Source organism: Macrobrachium nipponense, chromosome 16, assembly GCF_015104395.2.
Source record: "Macrobrachium nipponense isolate FS-2020 chromosome 16, ASM1510439v2, whole genome shotgun sequence".
NCBI classification, from domain to species: domain Eukaryota; kingdom Metazoa; phylum Arthropoda; class Malacostraca; order Decapoda; family Palaemonidae; genus Macrobrachium; species Macrobrachium nipponense.
The window spans coordinates 37033303-37055802 of record NC_087209.1 but is presented as its reverse complement, the minus strand read 5'-3'; the positions used below and the strand labels follow the sequence as shown (position 1 = coordinate 37055802).

Sequence of the window (22500 nt, the reverse complement as noted above, 5' to 3'; positions counted from 1 at the left end):
CTTCCGTGACAAGAAATGTGTAACGTTATTTTCGGAGATTTCCATAAAACGAGAAATACAAAGTACAGGAGAAGGGACTAAGTTCAGTATATCTTAGTTTAACCAGACCACTGAGATGATGAACAGCTCTCCTAAGGCTGGCCCGAAGGATTAGATGTTTTTACGTAGCTAGGAACCAATTAGTTACCTAGCAACGGGACCTACAGCTTATTGTGGAATCCGAACCACATTATACCCAGAAATTAATTTCTAATCACCGGAAATAAATTCCCCTAACTCTACGTTGGCCGAGCGGGGAATCGAATTCGGACTACCGAATCGATAGGCGAGCACGTAACCTACTCGTCCAACTAGGAACGGAGAAGGGACTACACAACGCAATAGAAGATACGTATAAAACAGAGGCTTAAAGCTAAAGCACATAAGATCCAACGGTACATGAACAGGAATAAAGGATACCAACAGAACAAACTGTTCAGAACCAACCAAAAAGACTACACAGCCAACTGAGAGAGGAAGACAACCACCAGGAAATTCCTGAAACCGAACCAAGACTGGGAAAGCGTGTGGAGCATTCTGGTATCACACAACCAACATGCGACATGGCTCCAGGAAGTCAAGACAGACGAAAATGGGAAAATAAAGCAAAGCTTCACCGAGATAACGACAGACACAATCATACACCATCTAAAGAAAGTGCCCATCTGAAAAGGACCAGGTCCCGATGAAGTCCATGGATACTGGCTTAAAAACTTCAAGGCCCTACACCCACGAATAGCAGAACAGTTCCAGCATTGTATCACAAACCACCATGCACCCAAATGGCTGACCACAGGGAGAACATCCCTATTAGAGAAAGACAAGAACAAGGGACATATAGCAAGAAACTGCAGGCCTATCACCTGCCCACCAGTAATGTGGAAGTTACAAACAGGTATCATTAGTGAAAGGCTATACAGCTCCTGATAGACAAAATGGTAATGAAAAACAGTAAGAGAATGAAAACCAACCTAAGTATGGCATGGATTGACTACAAGAAAGCCTTCGACATGATACCACACACGTGGCTAATAGAATGCCTGAAAATATATGGGGCAGAGAAAAACACCATCAGCCTCCTAAGAAATACAACACGCTACTGAAATACAATACATACAAGCTCTGGGGTAAGACTAGCAGAGGTTAACATCAGAAGAGGGATCTTTCAAGGCGACTCCTCACTGTTCCCACTACTCTTCGTAGTAGCCATGATTTCCATGACAAAAGTACTGCAGAAGATGGGTGCTGGGTACCAACTCAAGATAGGAGGCAACAGAATTAACCATCTGATGTTCATGGATAACATCAAGCTGTACGGTAGGAGCATCAAGGAAACAGATCCCCTAATGACAAGGACTGAAGGGATAAAGCTACCGGATGGGAATAGCATGTAACACATAAATGAGAAAGGATTACAATACCTAGGAATAATAGAATGAGAGAATATAAAACATTAAGAAATGAAGGACACAATCAGGAAAGAATATATGCAGAGACTTGAGGCGATACTCAAGTCAAGACTCAACGCTGGAAATATGATGAGGGCCATAAACACATGGGCATTACCAGTAATCAGATACAGCGCAGTAGTGGAGTGGACGAAGGCTGAACTCCACAGCATAGACCAGAAATTTAGGAAACACATGACAACACACAAAGCACTATACCCAAGAGCAAATACAGATACATAACACGAAAGGAAACAGGGAGAGGACTGCTAAGCATAAAGGACTGCGTCAACATCGAGAGCAGAACACTGGGGCAATATCTGAAAACCAGTGAAAACGAGTGGCTATGGAGTACATTGGAAGAAGAACTGATAAAAGTAGACGAAGACACAGAAATATGCAGATAAGAGAATGCCAAATGGAACGGAGGAATGGCACAACGAACCAATGCACAGACAGTGCATGAGACAGACTAAAGAACTGGCCAGCGATGAAACATGGTAATGGCCACAGAGCGGAGAACTCAAGAAGGAAACAGAAGGAATGCTAACAGCAGCACAAGATCAGGCCCTAAGAACCAGATATGTTCAAAGAACGATAGATGGAAATAACATCTCACCCATATGGAGTAAGTGCAATATGAAAAAAAAGACCATAAACCACATAGCAAGTTAATGTCTGGCACTTGCACAGAACCAGTGTAAAAAGAGGCATGATTCTGTACCAAAAACTCTCCACTGGATCCTGTGCAGGACACACAAGCTAGCTTGCAGTAATAAGTGGTACGAACACCAACCTGAGGGAGGAGTGATAGAAAACGATTAGGCATAGATCCTCTGGGACTATGGTATCAAAACAAATAGGGTGATACGTGCCAAAAGACTAGACGTGACGTTGATCGACAAAATCAAGAAGAAAGTATCACTCATTTATGTCGTAATACCATAGGACACCAGAGTAGGTGAGAAAGAAAGAGAAAAAACTGATAAGTATCAAGACCTGAAATTAGAAATAAGAAGGATATGGGATTTGTCAGTGGAAATTGTACCCTTTATCAAAGGAACACTAAATACGATCCCAAGATCCTTGAAAAGGAACCTGGAAAAACTGGGTGCCGAAGTAGCTCCAGGACTCATGCAGAAGAGTGTGCTACTAGAAACAGCTCACACGGTAAGAAAAGTTATGGATTCCTAAGGGAGGCAGGATGCAACCCGGAACCCCACCACTCTGCCACCACCCAGTCGAATAGGATGACTGAGATTGACCAAAATAAATAAATAAATAAAAATACACAATTATATAGTAAACTATATTACTATGTAAAATACAAAAGCACGAGATTGTGAATGTCTTAGCAATCATATGATAATAATAATTTCAGAGGAACTATCATGGTCATCATCTTCTGTTACTTTCGCCTTCATCTCTGCTCTCTTCTTTGTATAGTGTCTTTACGGAAATTCGTTCTTTTTCCCCCCATTTTATGTGTCTGCGTCATGTAAAGGTTCATATTCCATGGATTTAAATATTAGGCATAAGTGCTCTCTCTACCCAGCAGCATTAGCTATCGCTGGCTCTAAATTACCTCTTCGTCCTAAAACCTGACTATCTCCGTTTCTTGTTTCCTACTGAATAATCCTATCTTCGCCTCTCTATTTTATTCTCACTTCTTTTCTTCTCCTTCCTCCTCAAAGTTCTTACAAGTCATCCAATCTCATTATTCTGGTTCCTTCAGCATCGTCGTTGCGTAAATGCCATCCAAGGAATTCTATGCTAAGTTTTCATACACCGATCAAAAGGAGGATGAGAAAGTGAATGGTCTGAAACTTGCAGTTCCGCCTAGTTAGACCCTTTATTCCCCTGAACGAGCGATGATTATTCCATACATCGCTTCTATATATAATTTGCTACATTTTTGTTTACTAGAAGTGAAACGTCTTTCTCTCTCTCTCTCTTTCTCTACACTTCTGTCGTGTACAAAAAAGAATTTGCAACATAATAAAGGAGACAACAATACAATACAAAGGCCACAAAATATTTGACAGCTGCTGAAAAAACTGTTATGAGAATTAACCACTGATTTAAATATTGCTTACCTGATTAGATGACAGGACTTAAAAACAAAGAGAGCAACAGATCCTTCAGTTAAAGATCGAAAAGTTAAAGGAAATAGAGTAAAGGGATATTGTCACAATTGCAAAGTCCGGTAATTCAGTATTGGTCTCTGGAAAATGCCCCTATCAGACAAATGAAGGACACTAACTTTTGTTGCTCTTCGTCGGAGGTAGAGTAATTTATTAGGACCAAATCTTCATTGGTCAGAGAATGCCGAGTCAGAATTTCCGCTTTCATTTCTCTTGACAATAGAGAACACTGTTCCCGCTTGGATTGTAGCGAATTGGTATTGGAAAGTAAAAGCGTCATTTAGAGCTCTTAAGTCAGTATCTAATCGGGGTTAGGAAATATGGTGGCCAAGAAAGGACAAGAATTTATTTAAGTATTCCTTATTGTAGGACATTATTCTTGGAGATTGTCGGGCTGCCTTATCTTTTCCTATGGTTTGTGTGAGGATTCATCATCTACTACAACTATGAATTACGCTACTACCGCTACTATTTAGAAACCTCATGATTCCAGAGTCTCATCCATCATTAACTAGAAGTCGTAGTCTTATTAAAACTATTGTCGACAATAACCAGTAAAACTGAAATAAAATCGCTACAGGAAACCTCTTTGCTTAAGACCTTACTCTTACCTAAACGGATCCACAACACATTACCTTCCAAAGAGAAGAAATAGCATCTCGGGGACTTCCAGTGATTATCCAACCTGACAGTTAGTAGCAGACACAAATTCTATAAGACATTGCACGAGATAGGCCATGCGTGCTTACATTACAGTTTCATTCGCATTTTATATAATTTGTAGTTTTCAGGGTTCTTATTTTTTTGTCGGCATTTGTTTTCGCAATCTTACAAATAAATGCACACACAAACACACACACACACACACAAACACAGTCTCTTTTTCAGTAAAATTTAAGTAGTACGTATACCGCAACATTAGTCATTTACAAGAGCGTAGAAGCCGACTCAAGAGAAAGTTTTGGCGTTGTTACCATCAGTGTCAGAAAAAAAGAAAAAAAAAAGTTCGGGGAAGAAAAAAAAATCTAAAAGAAGAGGAAAATAAGGCGAATCGTCTCTCTTTCGAGCCTGGCCAATCCTCGCCTGAATATCAAGTACGGCAGAAGACAAAGCACCGATTAGAAAGATAATGACACTGATGTTTAGAAGAGAAAAACTGTAGTGTCATCAGACACTCCTCATCGGCCAATCGGATTTCAGAAGAGTTAAAGATAACGTTTGTCGCCTGAACTCGGTTGTAGTCACATGCTTGCCAACTCCACACTTGTCTGTTCACTCGTCACGCTGTAGGGTTCTCACTGTGACCCATGGCCGCTTGCACGGGACCTTCCATGTTATTTATCTTTTCGCCCTGTTCTAGTTTGTTTCAGAAACCTGTTAGTCCTTCGACTAACGTCGCAGTCATAAATTGCTATCAAAGTATGACTACAATTTTCACATAAACATCGTCTTTGTTTAAAGGCTGTGTCATCTGCTCTACATCTGAAGATAAGCGAGAGAGGTGATGTTATCTTAGTGCATTATCATAGTTGAACTGAAAAAGAGGAAAAAGAAAAAATTCTTTTTCATTTGGGTTGAAGGGTGCTAAATAGTACCCTTTGGCCGCTTAGTTCCTCCTTAAGCAATCTGGTACCCAACCCCCGACCCCAGCCCCCGCAAGCCTCACCACGTTATTTTTTTTCTTTTTTAAAGAATGTAGGGGTTCAAGTCCTACAACAGAACCTCACTAACGCAGATTTCGTGGATGAGGAATAGCTGTTTATTTACCTTAATCTTATAAAATCTTCATTATATTTGAAAAAGTCAATAGCCATAAAATGGCCCTGTGGCATAGTAAGTTGGTAAGGGTAAGCCGCCGACTCCTTATGTTATGCTCAAATATATCTTTATAAAGTTACATCATTTTCGAGATCTTTTGATGGAAAAACATATTTTTTGTACAAGTGACATCAAAGATTATTATTGATCTTATAGTCCTTATGGCTATTAATACGTGAAAAGAAAAATAATTGAGCCGATGGAAGAAAAAATACTAATAGAAAGAAAGTAAATAAGTAAGGATCCAATATATATATATATATATATATATATATATATATATATATATATATATATATAACTATATATATATATATATATATATATATATATATATATATATATATGTGTGTGTATATATATATACATAATTTATATATACGTTATATATATATATATATATATATATATATATATATATATATATATATATATATATATATATGATCTCATTAAGCTGCACGGCGTCAATGATCCTGGTAGTCACGACGCCAGATAATTATTAATTATTCATTCATTCATTCATTAAGCTGCAAATGTCCTTTAATATCTCATTTGCTCTACCTCGTTAATTAATATATTTTCATATTTATCCAAAGGTGAATTTTTAGTTGATAAGAAATTCGTCGGCTCATGGCTTCGGACCACGGAACTAAGAATTCAGGACGTAGAGTGAAGTTCTTCACCCACAAGAGCTTCACTGTAAGTTCTGAATTCTTGGTTCCGTGGTTCGAGCCATTGAACAGACGAATTTCTTGTCAAACTAAAAAATTCCCCTTCGGTTAACATATATGAAAATATATTGATTCCGAAGTAGAGCGAATTAGATATCAAAGGACATTTGTAGCTTAATGAACACATATGTATCACGGCGATGTGATAAAATTCAGATATATGTATATATATATATATATATATTATATAGATATATATATATATATATATATATTTGTATGTATGTATATATGTGAGTATATTTTATATATATATATATATATATATATATATATATATATATATATATATATATATATATATATATATATATATATATATATATATACATTGAAAAGATTCAAGTTGCAAGGACAGAGTAAAGTTTTTGTATATGCTAACACCTGCCCCAACTAGTATCCGTTGAATGTATGAGTCTAGAATAAAAATGTAGAAAAGCTAATAAAGTCATATCAATAATTTTCAGGTCAATGTTCAAATGTTCAAGTTGCTGTCCAAAAGTGTACAAAACGAAACCAAAACTGACCAAGATTTTTGTAGATGTTCTCAGAACTTCGAAGCACCTGCCATTTTTTCTGTTCCGAACGACCCCACGAACTTCTCTCTTTGGGAATACGCTGATAACTGCTTATTTTACAACTGTGTTTCAAATGACCATCTAGAAATGTCCATCTTTGGAGGTTAGAAAACAAAGTCACCGTTGACACATTCCTTGAGACACTAACTAGAGAATCAATATTCTTCTTCAGGCGTCAGAAAGATAAAGCAGGAGACTGAGGCTCAGGAAGCGCTTTATTATGAGAGTCTCACAAATTCCATTGGCTGTTTATCTATCCTTTTTTTATCGAATACATAAAGATAACCGGCTGATAAAGGTTAATTTCCGAAGAATTCGTTCCTCGTCTGATAAGGGATAAGGCGATATCAGTAATTCATTTATAAGCACTCAATCTTTTCATCAGTTCCCCGGAGTCATAGGAACACTCTGTGGCCCAAGCCAGACTCCTAAGGCTTCTTACAAGACTCGAGTAATTGATTTTTTCTGAATGAGGCTGCTAGCCAACCAACTATGTCTAGCTTGCTGGGGCCAACATAAAGTTTTTGATCATTCTTTGAATTTTGTGTAAGGAGGTTTTTTTGGTTTTTTTAATGACCAATTGTCCCTTTTCCTCTGTTTAAATCTTTAGAATTTTGTCTTCCATGATTCTTATAAACTTCTGTACTTGTAGAGGCTAGCCAACTGCCAACTTTGAAGCCAAACCTTTTTCTTTCCTTGTCTATGTTTTTTTTCCTTGCAGTAGCAAAAAATGGGGAAATGGATTGCCAACGCAATTTCCTTTGCATATGGAACAAAAACCTTTAACGAGTATTATTTCTAGAATATGTTGTGGAAAAATACAATAGAATCTTTGGTATAGTACTCGGAAATCTCTTTGTTGCCAAAGACCTGCTTGTTTATCTTGATGACGACGTTAACACATCTCCCTGAGCAGCGAAGCTTCAAGGAAGAGATAACGACCATCACGATGATAAATACAAACCTATCGAATATGGTAAAAAAAATTGGATTAGTATATATATATATATATATATATATATTATATATATATAATGTGATGAAAAATCTTCCAATGTATTTAATTTTTAATTTAATCACGTATCATTAACAAGAAGTAAAAAATGCGCCGAAGTTTCTTCAGCGCAATTGAATTTTCTGTACAGTGTATAATGTTGTATGAATCTCTCAGCCACGGCCCATGAAAGTCTCAGCCGCGGTCAATGAAACTTTCAGCCAGAGCCCGGTAGTGTCCTGTGCTGTTGGCACCCATAGCCTTTAACCTTAGATAAAATAAGAACTATAAAGGCTAGAGGGTTGCAATTTAGTATGTTTGATGATTGGAGGGTGGATGATCTGAATACTAATTTGCAGCCCTCTAGCCTCAGTAGTTTTTAAGATATTTGATATTAGAAACTTAAGTAACTTCTCTAAGGTGAATGGGAGAAGGTCTGTGTACTGAATAAAGAGTTTTATCTAGTGAATAAATTCATTTCTTCTTACTCAGTAAGAGTAAGAGGAAGGCACGAATTTATATTTTCGGAATATCTTCTGAATAGAATGATTATATTCTGAACAAAGCGATAGGCACGTACTGTGAACCATCTGAAGAAGAGAACGTTTGGTGCTTAAAGAAACTGTTTCTGCAAAATATTAAGAAGTTCCGAAGAATGGTTTTATGTAGGGAAACCTTTGTTTTCGAATCAGACTGTATTTCTCTTGTATGTGTATCATTTGTGTTACTGCTGTGATTTACAGAACTTATGTGGAGAATCTGGGACTTCTAAATCCTTTGCTCTCTCACTGTAAGGTAATTTTGTTCTGGACACATTTTCTTTATACATTATATAGCATTTGTTAACGAGGTATTCTTTTGTTTATGAACCAAGTAAGAAAATCTAAAAACCTAATATACACCTGAGAAAAAAATGTAGTATACCTCTAAGAAAATTTAGAACTCTAGTGTACACCTGGGAAAGTTTAAAGGTGTAGCGGACACCAGAAAAAATAATATTTAAAAGTCTGAGAAAATCCCGAATCTTAGTGTCTAATAAAAAAAATTGTTGTATCCAAGAAAATAGGAAATATAGTTCATGGTTTAGAAAATTATTAAATTTCTTTCCTGGTTTAGAATATAATAAAACAATTTGATGTTTGAGGATATCCAGGACTGTCTTGAAAAAATCCAAAGACCTTGATGTTTGTCAGAGAAATTCCAAAACTTTACAAAATGTCCGAGAACATTCAAAAACTTACTAAGAAAATCTGAGAATTCAGTGTATGTCTGAAAAACTTGAACATTTAGTGTCTCAAAAGTCCTTTGAACTTGGTGGAGGTCTAAAAAAGACACAAAAACCTGGTGAATGTCATGAATAATCCAAACAAGTACAAAATGCGCCGAAGAAACAGGTTCGGTAGTGGCCTGTGTTGTTGGCATTATAGCAGTGCCAAAAGCACGATCATAACTAAATTCAACCTTAAATAAAATAAAAACTACTGAGGCTAAAGGGTTGCATGGAGGGTGGCTGATCAACATACCATTTTGCAGCCCTCTAGCCTCAGGGCTTTTTAAGATCTGACGGCGGACAGAAAATATGCGCACGGACAGATAAACCCATCTCAGCGGTTTTCTTTTGCAGAAAACTAAAAATCGTCGAGTACGTCTGAGAAAATATGAAAATTTGGTGCAATTTTAAGAATATCGAAAACTTGGAACAGTATCTAAAATCCCCAAAACTTTCTGTATGTCTGAGATATCTCTAAACCTTGAATGTATCTGAGGGAAACCAAAATTCGATGAATATCTGAGGACATACCTGTTAGAAAAAAACAAACAAACATAAGGCTTGTAAATTCCAGTCACTAGAGAGATTTTCTTTTAAACATCCGCAGTACTCGGACTCCTGTTAATGAAATCAAATTTCTTTTCCCATGAAGTCTTTTCACTGCTAAATGAGTTACGTAAAAGCGAGACACAAAAAGTCTCCTGTTGTCTCTTATTTAGGGGAGAGAAAGCTGAGGACTGGGTTTTCTTTTGTTCCATCAGTTTCTTAGAGAGAGAGAGAGAGAGAGAGAGAGAGAGAGAGAGAGAGAGAGATTTTAAGCCTATTTGACTAATTGCATCGAATTGGGCCCCGCGCCTTAGGGGGTCCCCCGCCACAATTACCGTTTGAAGCTTCTTCTGTATTAAATTTTCATTTTCTAATTGAGCCCCGCAATTCCTAGCACAGGCCCTGAGAGAGAGAGAGAGAGAGAGAGAGAGAGAGAGAGAGAATATCTGACGATCAGCTTCACTCAATAGGAATAACGAATCTCTCGTTTAGCTCCAACTTTTATATATACACACGCACACATACATAATCATACATACATACCACTACAGACTAACATAAACATACAATTATATAATATATATAACCTCACTTAACTCCTTCCACTATATATATATATTAATCTATGTGTGATGTGTGCTGTGTGTGTGTCTGTGTGTATGTGTGTGTGTAGAATAATCGCCGGGGAACCAGGAACGATTAGGTAAAGTCATGTCTCTCGTATGTAGAGGTTTATTTGCCGACGTTTATACTTTATACAAATACCATAAAGCAGACTAAAAGCAACACCTACCAAGGCAAGAGCTAAAAGGTGACTAAAGGAGAAAGGGAGAAAATAAACATAATATTTTTTTATGAAGATACCGACGTTTGTTGTCGGTATCTTTATGTTTCTTTTAGTCTTCCGTGTGTTTTTATTGTATTTGTATAACGTATTGCTTTGATTTTGATAATTGAAAAACTTTTATGGTATATTAGCAACTTTGTTTTATGTGTTTATAGTAAATGATTAATTTGTCAAGCCTTGAAGATACATCAACAGATGTGAAAACGTCGGTAAATAAACCTCTACATACATACGAGACACATCCAAAGTTTTGCCTCTTCATCCTGAGATATATACATGGTGTAGACACGAGTTTATACAAATAATTTGGGAAATGAAAGAAAAAGTAACTTTGAGCAGAAAATGTTAGGTAAACATATATATTTTGAGGCTTCGTTTGTCGGTGAGGTGAATTTGAAAATAAACTTTATCATTAGTGCTGCATTCACGCGATGGTAATGGAGTAGCTTGGAATGTGCTTGGGTGGCTGGGGGGTTAGGGGAGGTGGTGGTTGAAGTGAATGAGACAAGTGGACTGATAATCTTTTAAATATTATTTTTTTCAAGTAATCTAATTTAAACAAATAGCTAATCGCAGTGCCTTATGGCTTTACGTATCAAGTAAGTAGTTTAAATGTTGGTGAACGTTGAATTCAGCGCGCTCTGTCACTAAATTGTTGAACAGGAATCATGACTAGGTCTACGTGTATGACTGGTTCTAATCATTAGTCTTCATTAGAATCTAATGAGTACTTTAAATGGAGAAGGAGAGATTTTTAGAAATACACTTGAAATATTTGACAGGTGTCTAATGAATAAACAAGCCTACCTTTGATGGATGGGAGATTCATTTGGGCTTACTTTTCTTTTTTATCGTTGTCCAATGAATACCACAGATAGGGAGGGAAACGGATTCAATGATGCATGCATTTTCTTTTTCAAAACCTAAATAATACATTTTATTAGGGGGTACTTTATTCACATCGGCCTAATCACCCATCCTCCCCCTATACGGTATCATCACTCCCCCTGACAGTCGAGGCTACTTCGATTTCTCGAAAGCAGCACTGATGATAACGGTTATTTTCAAATTCCCCTCACCGACATGCGAAGCACACCGTTTACACTTTCTTTCCCCAAAATATTTGCATTAACCCATATTACACCATGTATAAATAAAAGAGGAATGCCTCTGTTCGTATATAAGACGAGTTTTCTTTTAATTAATTTTTTTTCTACTTAGAATTATTTCTTGATTCATTTGTAAATTATAGTATTATAATAATCTGAATATGGCAGGTGGTTTCTATCGTGCGTCGCAGATGACACTGGAGGAAGACAAAAGAAAAAATAACGAATGTGATTGATCAGCATGTGTCAAAATGTATACCATGATAGAATTAATACGTATAATGATACACCACACACACAACACAACACAACACATATATATATTAGATTATAATATATTATAATATATATATATACATATATATATATTGTGGTGTGTTTTCTCTGTCATTTTTAATAAAATGTCCTCCTCAGCCATTGTAAATCAAATATTTTCCACAGACATTATTATATATATATATATATATATATATATATATATATATATATATATATATATATATATATATATCACACACACACACGCAATTATTATATATATACTATATATATATATATATACTTAATATATAATATATATATATATATATATCATATATATATATATATATATAGTGACTGTGGAAAAAATTTTGATTAAAAATGACTGAGGATAACTTTATATTAAAATTACTGAGGAAAACTTTATATTAAAAATTACTGTGGAAAACTTTTAATTGAGAATGACTGAGGAAAACATTTTATTAAAAATGGCCGAGGAAAACTTTTAATTTAAAATGGCAGAGGAAAACATTTTATTAAAAATTACTGTGGAAAAATTTTTATTGAAAATGACCGAGGAAAGCTATATTAAAAATGACTGTGGAAAACTTTTTATTGAGAATGACTTAGGAAAACATTCATTAAAAATGACCGAGGAAAACTTTTTATTGAAAATGACCGAGGAAAATATTTTATTAAAAATCACCAAGGAAAACTTTTTATTGAGAATGACTGAGGAAAACCTTTTGTTAAAAATGACCGAGGAAAACCTTTTATTAAAAATGACTGTGGAAAATTTCTTATTGAAAATGACCGAGGAAAACTTTTTATTAAAAATAACTGTGGAAAACATTTTAATTAAAATGACCAAAGAAAATTTTTTATTAAAAGTGACTGAGGAAAATATTTTTATTGAAGATGACTGAGAAAAACATTTTATTAAAAATGACTGGGGCTTATTGAAAATGACTGAGGAAACATTTTATTAAAAATGACTGGGGCTTATGAAAATGACTGAGGAAACATTTTATTAAAAATGACTGGGGCTTATGAAAATGAACTGAGGAAACATTTTAATTAAAAAATGACTGGGGCTTATTGAAAATGACTGAGGAAACATTTTATTAAAAATGACTGGGGCTTATTGAAAATGACTGAGGAAACATTTTATTAAAAATGACCGAGGAAAACCTTTTTGAGAATGACTGAGGAAAAATTTCTATTATAAATGACTTAGGAAAACATTTTATTGAAAATTACAGAAAAACGTTTTATTGAAAAGATTGAGGAAAAATTTTTTACGAAAAATGACTGAGCAAAACTTTTGATTGAAAAAGACTGAGGAAAACATTCACCTTACAGCAAATGCTTTTGTTATTTTTGTTTTGTTTCATTTTCGTTTCAGGATAGGAAACTTTTAACATTACCTAAGGATGTCTCATGGAATGACGTTTAAAAAGAACGAAAGGTGCCCCTTGTGAACGTTTTCATATATTATAAGGATTCACCTTTTGACCTTAACTGACCTCAATTTTGCCTCGTCCTGATGACCTCATCCGTCCCTTGCTAAAAAAAAAAAAAAGAAAGAAAAAGAAGCGTCTTAGAAACAAAGGTTTGTTTGACAATGGGCTACAGTGAGGTCCTACCTTCCAAGTCAAGGCCGTCATCGGAGTTATGATCTCCTGTCACCTATTGACCCGTTTTGATTCGTATTTTGCTTGTCTCTTCATGACCTTTATTACTTGAAAACAAAGGACGTGCGACAAGCGTCCAGGAATTCTGTCTCTTGTGCTGTTTCGGGTTCAATATAATATTTAATGCAATTCTTTCTTTCCTTTGACCAAAGTTCGTCGTGAGAAGGGTAATAAGAGTGCCGGCTCTCTGAACGACCGAAAAGGTCGACGAGGAAAGAGAGGGAGTGAGTCCTCATGAGATTTATAACGTGATATATAGTTTTCAAGCTCAAAAATACTTAAAAAAAAAATAAATAAATAAAAAGATAAAAAAAAACATACGCCGAAGTTTCTCCGGCGCAATCGAGTTTTCCATAGAACGTATAATGCTGTATGAAACTCTCAGCCACGGCCCTTGAAACTCGCAGCCGCGTTCCATGAAATTTTCAGCTACGACCCGGTGGTGACCTGTGTTGTTGGCTAACTTTAACCTTAAGTAAAATAAAATAAAAAATGCATGGGATAGAGGGCTGCAATTTGGTATGTTTCGTGATTGGAGGGTGGGTGATCAACATACTAATTTACAGCCTTCTAGCCACGGTAGTTTTTAAGATCTGGGAGTAGACAGAAAAAGTGCGGACGGACAGACAAAGAGCCATCGCAATAGTTTTCTTTTACAGAAAATTAAAATAAACGAGAGGGGTTAAAGAGATGATGAAGAACAGTCAATGATAAAAAACGACGATTGTAATGATCAAGATGAACATATCTACCTGTGAGAAGAAAAAAAGTCTGATGATGTTCATGTTAACTTCATTGTTAGAAGAATGAAGTTTTGTTGCAATGATTATTATCAATAATTACTACTAAGGGACTCAGTGAAGATGAAACACGGTTTTTCGGCAACACCTTTTTATCAAAGCATCGGATGAAGGTGAAAGTTGGCAAGTGTATATTTTATAACCCTACCTAATTTTTGCAAGTATCATTTAATACCTAAGTTTAATAGTTATGGTACTTACCAAAGTAAAAGTGAGTGTCCAATGCCAGAGCCATCAAAATCACAGGTAAGGATTTTGAAGCTAGTGACGTTAACCTATATGACGTCATGGGGCTCCACCCACAGTGAAGAGAAGTTTACATTTGGGGAAAACGTCTCTTCACTATGGCTCTGCCCACTTGCTGTTGACATATTCACTGATTGATATTAGTACCCATCCTAGGCTTCAGGGATATCAATGATGGTGAGCAGCATTTGTCATCGTCCCCTTGATTGCATTACATTACTATTTTGTGCTTTCATCGCAACTTTCACTGCTGTTGTTGGGACGAAGGTCAAGAGAGACCAAGGTCTACCCAGTTGGCTGGAGTCGCCTCCCGCCAGGGGTAACCACGTAGGCGATGACGTATCTTAGAGGTACCTGCTCATCACGACAATTCACCAGCGGACGCATTAGGAAGTAGACAAAGCTTCTCCTACATGGGGTATTTGTGGGAAAGTGAGCAGACTTTCTCCTGGCCTTAGTTGGGACAAGTTGAACAGTCTATAGCTCATTTGTCAGATCTACATCTATTCAGGGCAAGAATACAAAAAGACAATCCATTTTGTTTTGCCTCAGGTTTCGACACCATAGCCTTCTATTTGCTGCAGCGAGAGATGAGTGTTGCCAAGTAACTATTACCCATTATAGAAATAATTATATTCACTCTATAGTAAATCTTGCTACAAGTCTCCTGGCTTGTATACAAAGTGGCAGCAGTAGCACAAATGCAGTCTTGCAACCACGGGGACAATTCCATATCTTGCTGGCCATTACCGAATTTGTTCAAGCTTAGTCTGTATTACTGCCTCCCTGGTAGATTGGTGGAGCCTCATGACAAAATTGGGAAGGGTTATAAAATATACTCTTGCCGACTTCTTCACCTTTATCCAATGCTTTGATAAAAAGGTGTTGCCGAAAAACCGTGTTTCATCGGCCCTAAATCCCTTAGTAGACCAATTCATAAGTAAGAAAAGCGAATGATTTACCCCTCATAGGAATCAATCGGTCAATTCTTCAGCCAGTAATTCGTCTCCATTTGAATGTTCTTTTCCTTCTGATACAAAACCGTGGCTCTTTCTTCCTACTGATGTATTCCTTGTTCTATTTTTATTTTGTATCGGGGAGTTGCCTGCGGCAGTTAAGAGCATATGGTTTCCCGCCCCATACTCATATGCACCGAAAGATGAGGAAGATTATGATTATAGTATACGTATAAATCCAGCCAGAACGTTTTTCACTTTACCCTTTTGACCTTCGAGAAGGTGGCTCTGGGAGTTTTTTAGGATGAGGCTACGACCTCAGCTACCCTTTCCACCCAGAATGTAGTCCACCGGAGTCGACTAACTACCTGATGTTTAATTCACTGATTTGGTCAACAGACGCACGACGAATTTTATCGGGACAATTTCTTCTTAAATTGCTTCCCTTATGTGCTACAAACATATGATATATCACATGTGCTTTTCATTTGAAGTCAAACTCCTATCTCGTCTTAGGTCATTCTTTGTTCAATTTTATAGGGCATTAAAATCCTATATATCTAAACATTCTAGCGCATCATTTAGAGTGGCGTTCTCTAATCCCTCTAAGCTATACGGCAAATACTCTTCGCATCTGATTTGATCTAAACATTTATTCTAATTTGGGAAGGGAGTTCTCTGAGCACTTTGAATTATACAGCAAATCGCCTTCATTCCCTATTATCTAAACATTCCATGGTATTTTGGAAATTCTCTGAATCTTCTGAAATATGCGGCAAATTCACTTCACATATCTTAATATCTAAACACTCCTTCGCTTCTCGAGAGGGGAGCTCTCTAAACTATCTAAAGCATACAGCAGACCTTCTTTATTTCATATTACCTAAACGGCCTTTCGCACCCCTGGAAGGGATTTCCTTAACCTCGTAAATATAAGGGAAATCCACTTCATATGCTGTAGAATCTAAACATCCTCAGCTTCTCGGGAAGGGAGTTCTCTAAACCTTTTAAAATACACGGCAAATCTTCATTCCATAACATCTAAACGGTCTTTCGCACTCCTGGAGGGGAGGTCTCTAAACCTTGCAAAATGTACGGCAAATCCACTTCAACTATCTTAGTATCTAAACACTCCTGCATTATTAGGAAAGGATTTTCTAAACTTTTTAAATGCACGGCAAATCCTCTTCACATTATATAGCATCTAAAACTGTTTCTCTCTTCTTGGCGAGTACCTTCTTTATACCTTGTGGAGAGCTTTCTCTAGACCATCAGAAAATCTTCCGTAAGCCGACGAATCAGGACTCAAAAAAGACCTGCCTCTCATTCCCGTAGCGAAAAGTTTCCCTTAGAAGAGATGAATAGAATCTAGGGAGGACACCCACATTCCAAGTTCCAGAATTCTGGTCTTGTAGATGCTTCAGGAAACTTGTTGTTCATTTTCTATCAATAACTAGAAGAAAGTTTTTGTTGAAGAAAAAATAAATAGATAAAGGATATATATAGATATATATGTTTGTGTGTGTTTATATATAACCCCTGTTAACGTAAGCACTGAATTATTAACTGAGCAGTTAGTCGACTATGATGGATAGCAGTCTGGGTGATAAAGAGTAAGAGGCCAGGCCGGCATCCTCATCCTAAAAAGGCTTGCCAATATCAGGAAAGTTAACACACTCCTGAGACACAAAGACTAAGAAGACAAGTGTATACGTATAAATGTATAAGTATATATATATATATATATATATATATGCTAATATATATTTATTCATTAACAAAAATAATGACGAAAAAATGTACCCCCCAACAAGCGTCAGTGAGACTACCTTCTTTTTTTTATTTCTTTAAGCATTTTTCGGATTCTAATTTTGAAGACCATTATTTTTCCAAATACACAATTAAGTACACTCAAAAAACCTCCCCAGATATGATTTAATAGTTGTCACAACGAAAATGAGGGAGGATCGCCTTTGTTTACATTAAACGAATCTCCACCCAATGTTCACCTCCCCACATGCTAATTCACACGCGTCGTCTACCGTTCGTTTGTTTACCTTGCATTCTTCACTTGTGGTTGTTATTAGCTGGATTGGGCGTTGTTTTTCTTCTGCTGCATTGTCTCAATTTTCATGACGCTTTTGTTTGGTTATCATATTTCTTATTTAGAAGCAGTGACTTGTGACATAGCTGTAATTTTACAGTGAATATTTATGGGATATGTGAATATATATCCACAAACGCACACACACATATATATATATATATATATATATATATATATATATATATATATGTGTGTGTGTGTGTGTGTGTGTGTGTGTGTGTGTGTATATATATATATATATATATATATATATATATATATATATATATATATATATATGTATAATTTATAGTTCAGGGAATTGAACTAGCAGAGCATGGATTGAAAGTTTTAGAGAATACTGGATGAGAGATTTAGAGTGATTGTAAAGATCGGGAAACAGCAGTAAGGATTCATGAGAGGAAGAGGGACGGTGGATGCCATCTTCATAGTAAGACAACTACAAGAAAATCTGCTACAGGGAAACCAGGAGCTCTATTGGGCATTCATAGACCTAGAGAAGGCATACGATAGAATCGCAAGAGAAGTAATGCTTTGGTGTTTAAGGAAAAGGAAAGTCCCAGAAAAGTTGGTTAGGCTGGCGAGATGATATATAAAAGAACGCACACAAAAGTTATAACAGCAGTTGGGGAAACAGAAAACTTTTAAGTTAGTGTTGGATTACACCAAGGGTCAGCATTAAGCCCCTTTTTGTTTGTGCTGGTCATGGATGTGTTGAGTGAAGTGATCAGGAATGAAGAGCTGTGGGAATTGTTGTATGCCGATGATCTGATGATTACTGTTGAAAATGAGGAGGACCTACAGAGAAGGGTTGAAGAGTGGTAGGAATCTTTAGAGAGAGGTGGCTTTAAGGTGAATATAAATAAAACAGAGGTTTTGTTGAGCAGTAGGGAAGGTAGAGACCGAAGAGTAATACAAGAAAGAAAAGGCTCGATTATAAAACAGGCAGAAAAGTTTAAATGCTTAGGATCTACTTTAAGCCAAGAGGGAGGATGTGAAGCTGAAGTTGACAGTAGGATAAAAGCTGCATGGGGGAAGTGGAGAAAGGTAGCTGGAGTAATATGTGATAAGAAAATGCCAATCAAGCTAAAAGTCAAGATATATAACAAAATGATAAGATCAATGTTAATGTATGGAGCAGAAACATGGGCTCTGGAGGGAAAGAGGAAGTAAAGCTCAAGAGAACAGAAATGAGAATGCTGAAGTGGATTATGGAAAATATTGCCGCTTGAGAGATTGGAAAATGATAAAATAAGAAGAAGGGCAGGCTTAGTAAAGATTACAGAGGTGATAAGCGAGTCACGATTGAGGTGGTATGGGCATGTGTTGAGGATGGATGACGAGGAGGGAGAGAAGAGGGCTCGAAAGGAACCTAATAAAGGAAGAAGATCGAGAGGGAGACAGAGAATTAGATGGCGAGATAAAGTGAAGGAAGATATGGAGAGAAGAGGTTTGGTGGAGGATGATGCCTTTGATAGAAGGCAGTGGAGAAGGCGCATCAGGCAACCGACCCCTTAATGTAGGGATAACGGTGGGAAAGAAGATATGTATATATACATTTCCATATGTACAGACTTATATATATATCTGTGTGTGTGTGTTTTGTTTATGTGCTTATGGGGGTGGGGAGGTGAACACTGGGCGGAGATTCGTTAAGGTGAACAAAGGCGATCCTCCTGTTATTTTCGTTACGCGACAACTATTAAATCATATCCGGGGAGGTTTTTTAAGTGTACTTAATTGCGTATTTGGAAAAATGATTACAAAAAGGAAGGTCGTCTCCCTGACGCTTGTTAGAGGGATACATTTTTTCATCATTAATCTTTGTGTTAATGTCGCGAGCAACTTAAAAAAATAATAATTATCACATTCTACTCTTTCATTGGGAAGAGCCCGGGACGGGCGTGTTTCTCAGATCATCGAATAATAATGACCTAGTTCTTCTCTTTGTTGATTAAAAATATATCGACAGTAGCATGACTTCCCAAGCCAGTTCTGGTATTATGATTTGGTTTTGAGTAAGCGGACTGGCGTCATAGTTTTCACGGTCATCGACGGAACTCAGTCAATGAACAGAAACAGTTCTATTGCGGCATTTTCAATGGAATACAAAGGAAAGTAGAGTAGTGCAAAACAGTGAAAAAACCGGCTGTTTCTCGAGTTCGCAACTTCTCTCTCTCTCTCTCTCACTATATATATATTATATATATATATATATATATATATATATATATATATATATATATATATATATATATATATATATATATATATATATATATATATATATATAGAAAAATAATGAATACGTTTCTTAAGACATGATAAATTTGTTGTTACTCAAGTGTGGGCATAGTATACAGAATTTCAAAATGCAAGTTACCTCTCTCTCTCTCTCTCTCTCTCTAACGAAAACTGATGGATCAAAAGAACGTTTCCACCCCCCTGCTCTCCCTCTCGAAGTTGGAAAAAGTAAAATAAACCAGTTTTCTTTTTACTTTTCTTTGAAACGGCTTCATATGAACATTTTCTTTTCTCTGCCCTTTCTCATCATTAGTAGTGTACCCATACCGTTTGAAATGGGAGTAACATAAGAAAAGGTCGATATGGCTAGGCCCTACTTTAGGACCGTTGCGTACCGTTTTGAATCTCGGGCTAAGGTACCTTTATTCAATAAAGACTAATATAACGTTGAGAGAGGCCGGCCACGTGATAGACGACGGAAAGTGTAACCGAGGAGCTTAATAGCCCAGAAAATTTCCTTCTTTGTTATAAGGAAAGAAAGATTAAAGAAGAAGTAAGGAATATATATGTATATATAATATACATATACTTTATATTATATTATTTTATGATCTATATATTATATATTTTATTATATTTATTATTATTATATATTGCTACTTTCAAAATGCATATATCACCTCTTTGACTGTATAATATATTGTGTATAAGAATTTTGCAACATTTTTTCAGATTCCTAGCTAGCTTAGAGATAGGATGTTTTAAATGTGTGTTCAGATTTCGCATTACATATTGTAAAAAGATTATATATAACATATAATGTAGAAAGAGAGAGAATATCTTTGCCCGTTCAAAGCTAGAGTTGTTTTTCAAAATCTGTCAACACGTTTGATAAGCGAGCTCGAGACTGCATTGTGTTTTGAGATTCTGTCATCACGTAAGATAAGGGGCTTCTGCTTCAGTCGATCGAGTCGAGTACGTGTCTTTTTTTTAACAGAATCGTCTCATACGCGTATGTCTTTGTCAAAGCCACGTGCAGATTACACATTTTGTATGCAAAGTTGCGTAAGATTTCGAAGCTTCTGGAAGCATTTTGCCAAAAACGTTTTGTGCCAGATCCACTGTCCAGCTTCCGTAAGGAAGAGAATTTCATTAGATCTTAGATACTCGAGGCGTTCACATCTCTCTCTCTCTCTCTCTCTCTCCATCGCATAGCACTTTTGATCTTAAAGTAATGTAACGATTTCATATTGAATGGTCACTTGTAATTTGTAAATTTCAGATTTGATATTTCTTAGAGTTTATTTAGTAGTATTTGGTGTTTTTGTGTAATCTGAACAAACATTGTTTCGTAATGGTGCCTGGTTTTGTGAAAGTGTGATACGAGCTGCAGCAAGAAAGAAAGAAATTGGTATACCAAAAAGGTAAAGTGTGTTATATTTTTATTAGTTGCATCTAATAACTGATAGGAACAGTGGTTAGGTAATAACTAATAACTGATAGGAACAGTGGTTAGGTAACAACTAATAACTGAACGGAACAGTAGTTTGGTAAAACTGATGGTTACAATGTTTTGAGTAAAAATATTTACACTTTTACACATTGCAAATTTTTGTGTTTTGTGTTTGTTTCATTTTTGTGCATTTGTTCATTTTCTTATTGAAGTGTGCCTTTTAATTTTATATTCTGTGTGATTAATACTTTTTGCAAATTTTAATAATTTCCACATTTTTCTGTATTTTCATTTGCATTCACAATTTAATTAACTTAACTATTTTCATTAATTAATCGTTGCACAATTAATTAATTTTAACACTTGTGAATTAATTTGCATTTACTTAGAATTCTTTTCAAGTTTTATTATTGTTTAGCACTTGTGAATTAATTTCTAATTTTCAATTATTGCCTAACACTTTTGAATTTCAATTGCATTAATTTCCTTGAATTTTATGATAAATTAATTTTGATTTAATTTTACTTAATTGATTCAAGAATTTATTAAACTTTACTTTGTTTTCAAGTAACAGTAATTTTCCCTGATATTGTGAATTTCACTTATAAATTTTGAGTTTATTAATAAATTTTTGTTTTTAAAATTTTTATAAGTGTTTTCATTTTTATACCAGTATATTTGCATTTGATTATATTGATGTTAGGTAGAAACATAGAGTGGTAATTGATCTGTTTTCCTTCATTAACTTGAAGTGACTTAGATCCAGGGAAGTACTTAGACTTCTGAAATCAGGGAAATACTTAGACTTTTAAAGTTGTTGATGGAGTGATGCCCTTTGATTAATTTAATTACTTACAAGATTACCTCACACCTGTTTTTGATGAACTCAGTCTGATTTTCTGCAATACTGGTAATTGTTAAGGGATCACTGTTGCCTTTAAAGTATTCAGTCGTTTAGTACCTGTGATGAGGGTTCAGGTGTCTGGCTTTTGTGAGGTATCAGTTAATGAATGGTAAGTGTAGTAACCAGATACTTGGCACTTTGTCACAATATGTACTATATTATATATATATTATATATATATATATATATATATAATAAATATATACATATATATAAATAAAATATATAATATATACATTCCTTACCTCATGTTTCCTCTTGTTTTCCTTATCACAAGGAAGTAATTATTCTGGTGTTTTAAGCTCCAC

The 22500-nt window shown here is 35.7% G+C and overlaps 2 protein-coding genes across 4 annotated transcripts in view; one reads left to right on the top strand and one right to left on the bottom strand.

Moving 5' to 3' along the window:
- The window catches only part of LOC135195666 (uncharacterized), a 103368-nt gene that overhangs the window by 18815 nt on the left and 62053 nt on the right, over positions 1-22500 (top strand). The gene's annotated exons all lie outside the window — the stretch shown is intronic.
- The window catches only part of LOC135195665 (EF-hand calcium-binding domain-containing protein 4B-like), a 127107-nt gene that overhangs the window by 59024 nt on the left and 45583 nt on the right, over positions 1-22500 (bottom strand). For 2 of the 3 annotated variants that reach the window (XM_064222040.1, XM_064222038.1), the window contains exon 1: positions 6711-6961. The exons of the other annotated variant lie outside the window; for it this stretch is intronic. The gene's annotated coding sequence lies outside the window, so the exon portion shown is untranslated. Of the gene's footprint in view, positions 1-6710; positions 6962-22500 lie in introns of those variants that run through there. 3 annotated transcript variants of the gene reach the window in all.